Raw genomic sequence first — 10,401 nt, 5'->3', positions numbered from 1 at the left:
ATTACCACAGTTTCAGCCTATTCTGTTGGGGTTTTTTTGGTGCACAGGTAGGTTTGACCTCTCTTTGCCAGTTTTAATTTTCCTGCAGTTTTTCAGTACCTCTGTGGTCATGTTGCTAGCAAAGGAGCACTATAAATGGATGGTGTCATGAGGAAATAGGAAACTGTCTGCTTGATTTTTTTTGACTGTTTTAGTAAACACAAGTATTTGAAAAATCTTGAAGATACAAGAACTGGGAACTTTCTATTTTTTTTTTTTCTTTCATGAGGATCATTTAAAAATACCCACAGGTTCATTTTTGTGTAATGCCACATGACTTGGCATGCTTCAGATTGTAGTTAGTCACTTTTGGTAGAATTCTCTTATGGAAAAATGTGTGCATGCCATTTTAAAATCATATTCAAACATATGAAAAATCCTTTGTGCTTGAAAAATGTGGAAATCTGGTCAAAAATGGCCTAGATTTATCTTAGATCCAGTCAATTTTGTTGTAAATGTAACTGGAGCAGAGCTTGGTTTTTGGAGAGAGAAATTCATCTAGAAGGGTGACATTTCCTGGCTGGGCAGACCTATTTTGAAATTTGAAATAAAACATCAAAGAAAGAAGTGAAGTGAAACACCTCTCTTGGATTTGCTTTTCTGATAATGAAGTGAACCCTGGACTTTTCATGGGCCTGGATTGTCCTGTCATTGAGCCCAGAAATCTCCCAGGAGGGAGGGTCTGGAGATGCTGATATCAAACTGCAGATCTCTGGGAACAGTGCAAATGTTGATTGGGAAAAGTCTGTGGAAACTTCATTGGAAAGAAGGCATGATTGTGAAGTAATTTGTATAAAGATATCCTAAAGTCAATTGATTGAACTGAAACATCAGGAGGAAAGAATTCTTCTCCACATTAAAAAAAATTAAATAATCATTATAATTCAGATTTTTATATCTTCTAATGGTAAAACATTTTGGTTATTTCAGATACCGGCCTTTTCAGCTCATTGCTTCTCCACAGGGCCAGAAGATTATCATGACCTCTATGATGGATCTTTGGATGGATGAAACTTCTTACAGGTCCTTATTTTTCACTCCCTTGGGAAATGCATTTTCACATATTTGTTGCATGAATCTTTTATTTTCGCTACTTTTTTTCCTTTTTTTGTCTTTTCTATTTTTTCTAACCTCAGAGGTAGCAATCCTACTGCTATTAGCAAGATGTCTATTATAGTGTCATTAAAAAAGCTATAGTCAGAGCATGGAATGACTCACATCATGGAGGAGTTAATAATTCACTGTAATAAAAGTATAAAGTTTTATGATAAACCACTCTCAGGGGAGTTAAATATAATCCTTAGCGGGTCACACACTGACTACAAAGCTTACATTTGTAATGGTAATTTGAATTTACTACATCGCCTTTAGTTTTTAAGCGTTTGTATGTCATTAGACCTTATAAATTGATTTATATATTCAACTCCAGTATAATTCTACATAAAGGTACAATAAATTTTATGGATTATAGATATGGCATCTAAAACAGTTTAGAAAAATAATTTTATTAAATTCACTTAAACAGCGGTGATGAACAGCGGCGAGGATGCCAGCCTGGCTCAACTTGTGAGAACTGCACGAGGTGGGCAGGGAGCTGCCAGTGGTGCTGGGGACAAAGGGAGGGGACTGGGCCATAACTGGTCACCCAGGCTCTTTTTTCAGTGACACCAAGTGCTAATGTTTCACACAGCCACCACTGTCACTGATCAGGACCCCCGTGCTGCTCCAAAACTCCATCTCCTACTGGAGACCCCCGACATGTGGTGTCCTCATGGCCAGGGCCTCCCTTCATACTCCACTGGTGACATTGCTGGTAAAGGTACAAGATCACCCGCAGGAAAGGATTGTGCTTGTACCACAAACAAGTCACTTTGTCCTAAAATTGGGCTGCTGGGGTGCACCTTAGGTTGGCTTCAGTGGGACGTCTTTCCTCAGCACTTTGCCTCTTCTGCACTCTTTATCAGAAATAGCTTGTGAACAGTGAAAAGATCTTTCTTCTCCCCACTCCCCGAGCTTGGATTCAGCAAATATATTCATAAGAGGAGCCATTAAAAATGTTCATATTGAACATTCTTTATTGATGTAATTTCAGTAGAGCTGACTGTGAGGAAGTCACTGTTGGTATTTTGCCCCGACGTGGCAGATCCTGCTCAGAACCCTCATCCTGTGAAAACTTCTGTTTGTATTCCCAAGCATGTGGAGCAGCCTCTGAAAGCAGTACAGGATACAGCTCAGAAACACTTGATAAACTTCACCGTCTGTTTCTTAAGTGGTTTTAAAGAAACAACCAGCTTTTTAATGCTGCTTTTCCTAAAGTCGGTGTAATTTCAGTGCTGATCTTCAACCTCCTTTGTCTAATCCGCTGTGTAATCTTTCCCATAACAAACCTAAAAAAAAATCCTTGTACTCCCTGGTGGGCAGTTATCAGTGTATTCCCCATTGCACTCACACATTAGCAAAGCTTTATCCCATCATCACTCCCATTTTGAAAGCATTGAGGTAAATCTCAGGTGGCATCCTGCACTCAGTGGGTGTGTCACTGATGAAATGACCCAGCCAGCTGGACAGGTTTATGTACAATTTACTGGAAATGTATTAAATGTGTCTCGGGAAATGATTCTTTAAAACATTCTCACTGCCAGTGCAGTAAAGATTAAGACCTTGGCATGAAACAGGGAAAAAAATTAAATAATTTTCAGAAGCTTGATGTAAAATAATGATACTAAGTGTAACTTAAAGTCACCAAAGGATGAGCATTTAGGTTAAATTCCTACTTGTCCCTTGACTAATTCCCATAATAATTCAGGGGTCTCTGAAACTTGCAGGCTGAATTTGAGCCCTGGCACAAGCACACTGAGTCCCGCTTTAATCCCTCTCAGCCAGTTTGCTCACACAAATGCAGGATTACATTGGCAAAACCAGAACTTGCAGGTGGGCAAGCTCTTGGGAAAATAAACACTGTTATTTTCATGTAATTATTTTTGATATTTCAATTCCTCTTCTTATATTCATTGGCTTAAATATTGTGAGGGCAGCACTTAGGCTGACTCCCAGATTTTATTTGTGCCTGAATTTCCTAAGCCACTCAAGAGGACTTTACAATCTCCTTGCTTAACATGCAGTTAGCTTTAGATTTTACTACATGCAGACTTTTAAAATTACTATTATTTGTACCTTTTGTATCCATCTGTACTTCACCATGACTGCCTTGTTTGGTTGCACGGAGCGCCAAGGGGCAGCATGGCTGGAGTTTTCCATGCCATGGAGGGCTGGCAAGGGGGCTTGTCTGCCCCAGCAACGGGGCTTGCCTGGCTTTTGAAGTGCCTCCAGGGCTGTCGGGGTAGAGAAGAGTGATCAGGATAAATGCAAGAAGTGGGTTTGATGCCCCTCTGCCCCCAGACACTGGGGTTGCAATGGGTGGGAAGTGGCAGAGGGTGCCACAGGCTGCACAAGATGCCAAGGGGACGGCAGCCAAGGGGCTTGGAACACCTTCCAGTTTCAGCATCTAAAATTATGCCGGGATAAAACTGCTTTCTGCAGTATCCTTGAACATTTGCTCTGCAGCAAATAAAGGCATTAAGTCCTTCCTCCTCTTCCAAACACACAATTTAGAAATAAAAGGTAATAACTGACGATATACAAACACTGAAATTTCCATTCTTCACAGATTAAATGATCCTTGCTGCAGATCATGAAAAGAGCCATTAGTGAGAGGGGCGGGGGGTGGGGGGACAATTTGTATAGCAACAAGCAGTATATTCTGTGCTTTAATAAGATGGAAGCTGATGGAGAACTGCAGCATTTAAAATCACAGGGAACACAGCAGGTTGATTTTTGCCAGAGCAGGATGAGTGCAGGAGAACAGAGGTGGGAGAGATGAGGAGCAGAGCTGGCAGTGACCAGGTGCCCTCCTTAGAGTTTCACAAGTTTGTAATTTCAGGAGGTTTTTTTGAAAAGTATTTTAGCCCTTCCAGATGGGTTCTTGGGCTTCCTCTTCTCATGAATTCAGGCGCATTTTGAAGAAAATATTTCAATTCCTGTTCAAGTTAATAGTAATTGTTGTTTAGTATTGGGTTATATAAAGCTATTTCATAGGGTTATAGAATTAAATATAGTAGTTAGGATGTCTGCACAGCAGGCAAAGAGTTAATGGCTTCAGGTTGAGGTGGAATAATTACTGCCTGGACTGATTTACTATTTTATTTCTATGATGTTTGAAAATCTAATAAATCATTTTACTTTTATCTCGATAGATAATACTTTCATTAGGAAAATTAGAGGCTTCATTATAATGTTTATCATGAGCTGGAAGCTTTTTTCCAATTTTTTTTTCAAGTTTTAGGATTCCACTGTTCACTTTTTGCCAGGTTTTAATTTTCTTTATCAAGTTTTCATTTTCTTTGTAATCCTAAGAGAATGCAGCAGCAGAGCACTGGGCTTGATCAGACCTGGGATCTGCTTTGGAGGTGCCACCCATGCTATTTACCTGGGGAGCTGTAGATGTTTTGGAAAATCAGGCTGGAAGCTCTTTGGACTTTAGATGCACAGATACAGAGATTGGAGGGGGATTGTAAAGATCTTTTACTCTCAGTTTCTTGAAAATTCACATTAAAAGAGCCCTCCCAGCAGCAGGGGAGACCCCTTTATTCCCACCAAAGCAGTGCTGACCACTTGCTAGATAAGCTTCAATTTGGCTAGAATGTGCAAATTTTTAGCCTTTTCTCTTGTGCAGAGTGTTGGTTTTTGCTAAGAAAACTTGCAGTGATGATGTGGGCTCGTGCTCACTCTTGGCCCAGCCTGGCTGTGGGTTAATAACCTCTTGGCTGCCACCCCTTTTGATGGTTTGCCATTAATACAGATTTATGGCATGGGCACCAGGTGCAAAGGGGCTCCTCACCTGCAGCAGGGCAGACTAACACCCATTCCCGCTCCCGGCAGAAAAATCCTTCTCTGCTGTCTCGAGTGCAGAATTCTCCTACATCCAGCCACAAGGAATGTCACAAGGCACTGTCTGACTGCAACATAGTGTTTGCAAGCCCATTTCAGTCCTCATTGCTAATTATGTTTGTTTGAAAATGCTTAAACTGGTTGTGAAAAAATGCCAAAACGCAACAAAAAAATGGTGTCTTAATCTGGAAGATGCTTCCTTACCCATACAACATCTGTAAGCTCTACATACTCACCACTTAGGCTGATTGCTTCCACAGTTATCGTGCTTTGGGTTTGTGATTCTGTAATCGTCCATTGTGTTGCAAAATGCACAGCATATATTGAAAAGTGTCTATATTATGTTTTAAAAGGAATTTTTAACTAAGCTCTGACCTCGACGCTCTCTGAAGGCAAAGAGGATCAATCATAGATAAAAGAAGGGGAGCTCTCAGAGGACATGCGTACCTAAGAATTTTCTAGGTGCAGTTCTGGATCTGTATTTATTGGTATTTATCTTTGAAAGCTCAGACAAGTAGAGATGCTGTAATTGATTTTATTTGAAAGTGTGAGATGGGGTCAAACGGGAGCTTTTGGGTCTCCTGTTTTTACTTTTCTACCTGTATAGAACAAGGACTTTTGCTAGGGGTGCTTGATGACATTCACTTCTTTTTGGCCAAATGTGTTAATGGGAGTTTTCAGCAAAGCAAACTCCACCTTCCCTAGCTTCAAATGAGCTGGGAATGATCCTCATCCTGCCAACTGATCATTAATTGGCCTATATAGTAAGAAACAATTAAAACTAAAGGTCTGATTCATAAAAAATGTATGTTGTGTTTATGTGTCTGTGTGAGTAGGAGTTTTTCCTGTACTCCAGCTGAAAGTGCAAGAGGCACATTAGCTTCATGTGCACCTTTTTGCAATTTATTCCTTCCCTCGTTTTTTTTCTGAGCCGCAACCGACCTTTTACAGGGCTCTTCTGCAAGTGAGTGTGAGAGAATCCTAGAATATCCTGGGCTGGAGGGGACTCACAGTGTTCATCCAAGTCTGAGTGGATGGAGGTGTTTGGTGTAAACCTTCTAGACAAAAAGTAAAGTTTAGACAATATGTGAAAATGTCCAAACAAAAGCTAATGGCTGTGAGTCAGCAGCGCTGGCCTCTGTTAGCTGATTGATTTTCAGCAAGTCACTGGCTTGCTAGACAGGTTGTGAAAGATCTTTGCTGGCTCTGCTGGGTGTGCAAAGCCTGCAATTTCTTCCTCTCCTTTTCTAAAAGAGGAAAAATAAATTAATGTTGAATACTTGATGCACAGAAGAAAAGGAATAGAGGATAATCATCTGTCTGATGCTGAAGTTCATGCAAAGCCCCAGTTTGAATTTTTTTCCTAGCCATCTTACCAGATCCTTGTTTAATAACTGGATGCATAAATGCATTGAAATACATGATTGTAATTCCTATAATTCTTTCTTTTTTTCTTCTTTCTTGTTTTTGTTCCAAGTAATTTTCTTTGTGGGGTGTGGAGTTGTTTTGGGGGTTGTTTGTTTGTTTGTTTTGTGCAAAGACTCTTGGGATATAATTTATGTGAACCCTGGTTCCAGAGGGCTGCACAGGACCGCATGGCATAAGGCTGAATCAAGTTCATTCTGTCGTGAAATACCTGTAACTTTTAGAGTAATCCCCACTGCAAACACCTCAGAGTCAGGTTTTGCTGAGGTGCTTCCATCCAGTTACAGTAAAATCACCAGGTTGCTTAAAAATACTCCAAGAAAACTCAGTTTCTTCTTATTGCTACGCCCTGTCCTGGGAGCTGGGCTGCCATGCTTTGTTTTTTGGTTCTTCCCAAAACAATCCAGCTGAGGCACTGATCCTGGATGCTTCCCATCTGCTCCATGGCAGTGTAAGGCCACAGCCCTCGGTGGTGTTCAGCACCGTGGGGAAGGTCTCCACTTGTGCCAAGAAAAGAAGGGACCGTGTTTCCAGGTGCCGTGCCAGCCCGGCGCTAACCATACGGTGTTTTGTGCCGAGGGAAAAATTACCCTCGGGGAAGGAGAGGTGGCCTCCGGTCCACCTTCAGGATTGGAATCTGATAAACAGTTTCAAATGTCACTGGCCTGTTGTTGGTAATTAAATCGTAATGACAGATCCGTGCTGATACTATCAAGGTGCTTTTGTCCCGGGAACCCTGCATTAAGAGGAGCCACAACAGCAGTTTTCTTGTTACCTCTTCCTACTGTTACAGTTAAATAGTTCATGGCCATCCCGAGCTTCTCGAGCAGGAACGTGCACTGTCCCCTGCGTGGGTTTGCTGCACAAACACCAGGAATGTGAGTCTATCTTAAATATTTGAATGTTCAAATGTTCCTTAGCCCTGACTAGCCAGCGTTCCTGGTCAAACAGTCCATAGGCACACATCTTTTTGTGCATCTTTACATCCAGACCTGGAGCCTTTAAAATTTATCTGTTAACTTTTGGAGAGAGGAGGAAAACGTCTATAAAAAGGTTAAAGTTCAGAATGAAGGCACTCGGTCAGAGAAATATCAATATGCAGCTGTCGGGAGAACTGACATTCTGAGTCACAAAAATACAGTTTTGGTTTGCGGGGGGGTTAACTTCTTCCCTTATAAATTATTAAAACCACACGATCCATCATGAAGATAATAATAACAGTCACCTTCTTAAAAACAACAGCAATTGCTTTATTCCCATATTGTTGTTTGTGCCCTGGAAAGAAAAGAAGCCAAATGAGAGTGTTTCAGATGTTTTGGTGAGTGAGTGCCTTCAAAGAAGTTTTGGAGCCCTTTTCCGTCCTGTTCTGTAGAGGTCAGCAAGTTTGAGGAATTACAGGCACTAAGTGAAAATGAAAACATCAAGAGGCTTGCTGTCTATCACAAGTATCACTAAATCTTTTTGAACAACCCTGGGCAGTGAATTATGGAAGCATGGAATTGACTTACAGTTTATTTCTAGTAACAGTCAGTTACTATGTCAAATCTAAAACCATTCAGAAAAGCCTATAAAAATGTATGACAAACTAACCAGCAACCTCTAGATCTTTTTACATGTGTATGATTTTAGAGAACGTCTCGCTAGCTAGCGCTTGTGGAAATGAACAGACAGGACATTTTCACGAGGCTGTAGTTTTTGTTGGGTTTTTTTCCCCTCCTCTCTTGTGTTGTTTGGCATCAGAGGAAGCCTCTGGAGTAGCTTTGCTGGAGGAAGACAATATGGTGTGTGGGCAGGAGAAAGGCACAGCTCTTGCTCCTGCCTCCCTTGGTGATGATCTTCCCCTCTGTGAGTGAATGCTCTCCTAGCAATCCCCCAAACTTATTTCAAGGGGGATTGTGAACACCTGGGGACCTTTTAGCAAAGGCGTTGCACCAGCCTTGGCTCACCCCAAGGTCAGAGAGAGCAGGAGAGGTTGCCTGCATGTGTGGGGCTGTCCTGTTACCAGCGAGTTTGGGTCTGATGTTGGCAGGGAGAAGAGCTAAAAACTTGGGTATTCATGTGACCTTATGGCTTCATGAGGCAGGGGGGAGGGCTTCTCCTGGCTGCTTAAAATGCAAGCTTGTTAAGACCACAGGGTGCTGTTCCTAAAAGCTGGTGGGGGTCAGGTTATTGTTGGGCAGTTTGGGGGTGTGGGGAACAGAGGGTATTTCAAAACAGCTCCAATGTGTTCCCCCTGCAAGGAGTCCCCACTTCCTATTTCCCCCAGAGGACTCCTGCTAAGTGGCACTTCCCTAAAGGTGCTGCCTTTCAGATCTGAAATGTGTCTTGGCTGATCTTGTGGCTTTTCAGGAGAGGCCCTTCCAGTAACGCTGGAAAAGAGCCCCTCAACTCTCTTTGGGCTTGATCATGAATTTTAGGGTAGGCAGGACCATCTGGACCTAACTCTCTAACTCTCAGAGATGAAGTCTGGGGATGTCTTCATAAAACTAAGTGACAACAAATTAATTTAGAAATATGACACAACTCAAGGCAATAGATTGTCACTCTCTAGTCACGGTTTTGATGGGCAGACTGGTATCTACCAATTGGATGGACCTATAAGGAGGGTATTTGGAAACTTATTTGTGAGGACTACCCTGAAGACACCAAACAGGGAGCAGGTCTTTCACAGCTGCTTTTTTTTTGTTTTGTTTCTGTGTAAGTGGCAGACAGCATTAAAATGTTTTAACATTTGCCACTGCAAGAATGAATGCAAAATGTCATGTGTCCAGATAGCCGTCTAGCTTTCCTTGTGGTGCTTGGGCTGGGAAAGCATCCAAAACTGAGTTTGTCTTGCAAGAAATGATTTCAACATCAGTCCCCTGGCAATTGTATTTTAAAACTAACGCAGCCTAATAAACTTTCACTCATGAAACCATCAAAGTTGTGTTTACTAGCAGAGCACTCGGGTCAGTAAAAATACTCCACACACTAGGATTTGGGCTTTTATTATTTTGCATTTATTGAGAAACAAATTGCAGAATAAAGTGGGGCCACAAATAAAGTACTCCTATACATTCAGAATATAATACAAAATGTAATTAGGCAGCACATTGTTAAAAGTCAGGACCAAAATCTAACAATATGGTGTCACCAGTTGTAAACTTGTAACAGTATAATACATAATTGTCAACTGTTGAGAAAAGATCTCATTTTGATAACACATATTGAGATTTGAAGCTTGTTTGTTAATGAGGGGTCTGAAAAATACTTATGACTCCAGGATGCTTGACAGCTCTAACTGCAACATTGTGCTGCACAGTCAAAGAACAGTGAGTTAGAAGGGATACAAACAAAAATTAAGACCTTTTTAGGAGCAAAGCAGGCATGTTTATATTTAGGGAATGTATTAAAATCACAGCTAACCTGCTCTGATATTAGAATCAATCAATAGATTGACTTGTGATTAATTTCTATTCATTTCTATTTTATGTGCACAATTTGGCTTTAAAACTGTTTTTTTTTTCAGAGCTGTTCATAATATTCTCAGCTTCATCTCTATGCAGAGGGCTGAGGAGAGGGGTGCTCTGCTCCTCTGGATGTGGCACAGAGCCAGAGCAGCTCCTGCTGCCCACCTTTGCTGGATCTCAGCGCAACCCAGCCCTGAGTTGTTTTCTCTCTGGGTCATTCCTCTCCTTGTGCAAAACAGGAGGCTGGGATTCCAGGATGCCATCAGATTTCCTTCAGGACTGTCCCCTCCTCTTTATGGCATGACCCACGTGTGGACCCAGGGCCTGTTGGCTGCTGGACTCGGCTGCAGCCCCCAGCATTTCTTTGTGCTGGCTTTCCCAGCTCTGTGTGCCTGCTGAAGTTGTGCATAAAGCCAATATTCAGCACAAAAGAGCAAAGCCATACAGGTTACACTAGCAGGTTGCTGCACACCTTTTATTTCTGATCTGTGCTGCTTTTATTTTCTTGGTGAGAGATTAAGAAGGTTTTGTTAAGGTTGTT

At 41.7% G+C, this 10,401-nt stretch overlaps 1 long non-coding RNA gene across 1 annotated transcript in view; it reads left to right on the top strand.

Annotated features, from left to right (window-relative positions):
* Positions 1 to 618: 618 nt before the first annotated feature.
* LOC134547805 (uncharacterized) overlaps positions 619 to 10,401 on the top strand; it is a 125,472-nt gene continuing 115,689 nt past the window's right edge. The window contains exon 1 of the long non-coding RNA XR_010079612.1: positions 619 to 1,062. This is a non-coding gene — a long non-coding RNA (uncharacterized LOC134547805). The remainder of the gene's footprint in view (positions 1,063 to 10,401) is intronic.

Source organism: Prinia subflava, chromosome 2 (assembly GCF_021018805.1).
Source record: "Prinia subflava isolate CZ2003 ecotype Zambia chromosome 2, Cam_Psub_1.2, whole genome shotgun sequence".
Lineage (NCBI taxonomy): Eukaryota > Metazoa > Chordata > Aves > Passeriformes > Cisticolidae > Prinia > Prinia subflava.
The sequence above is the reverse complement of the archived record's forward strand: the minus strand, read 5'-3'. Positions and strand labels throughout refer to the sequence as shown.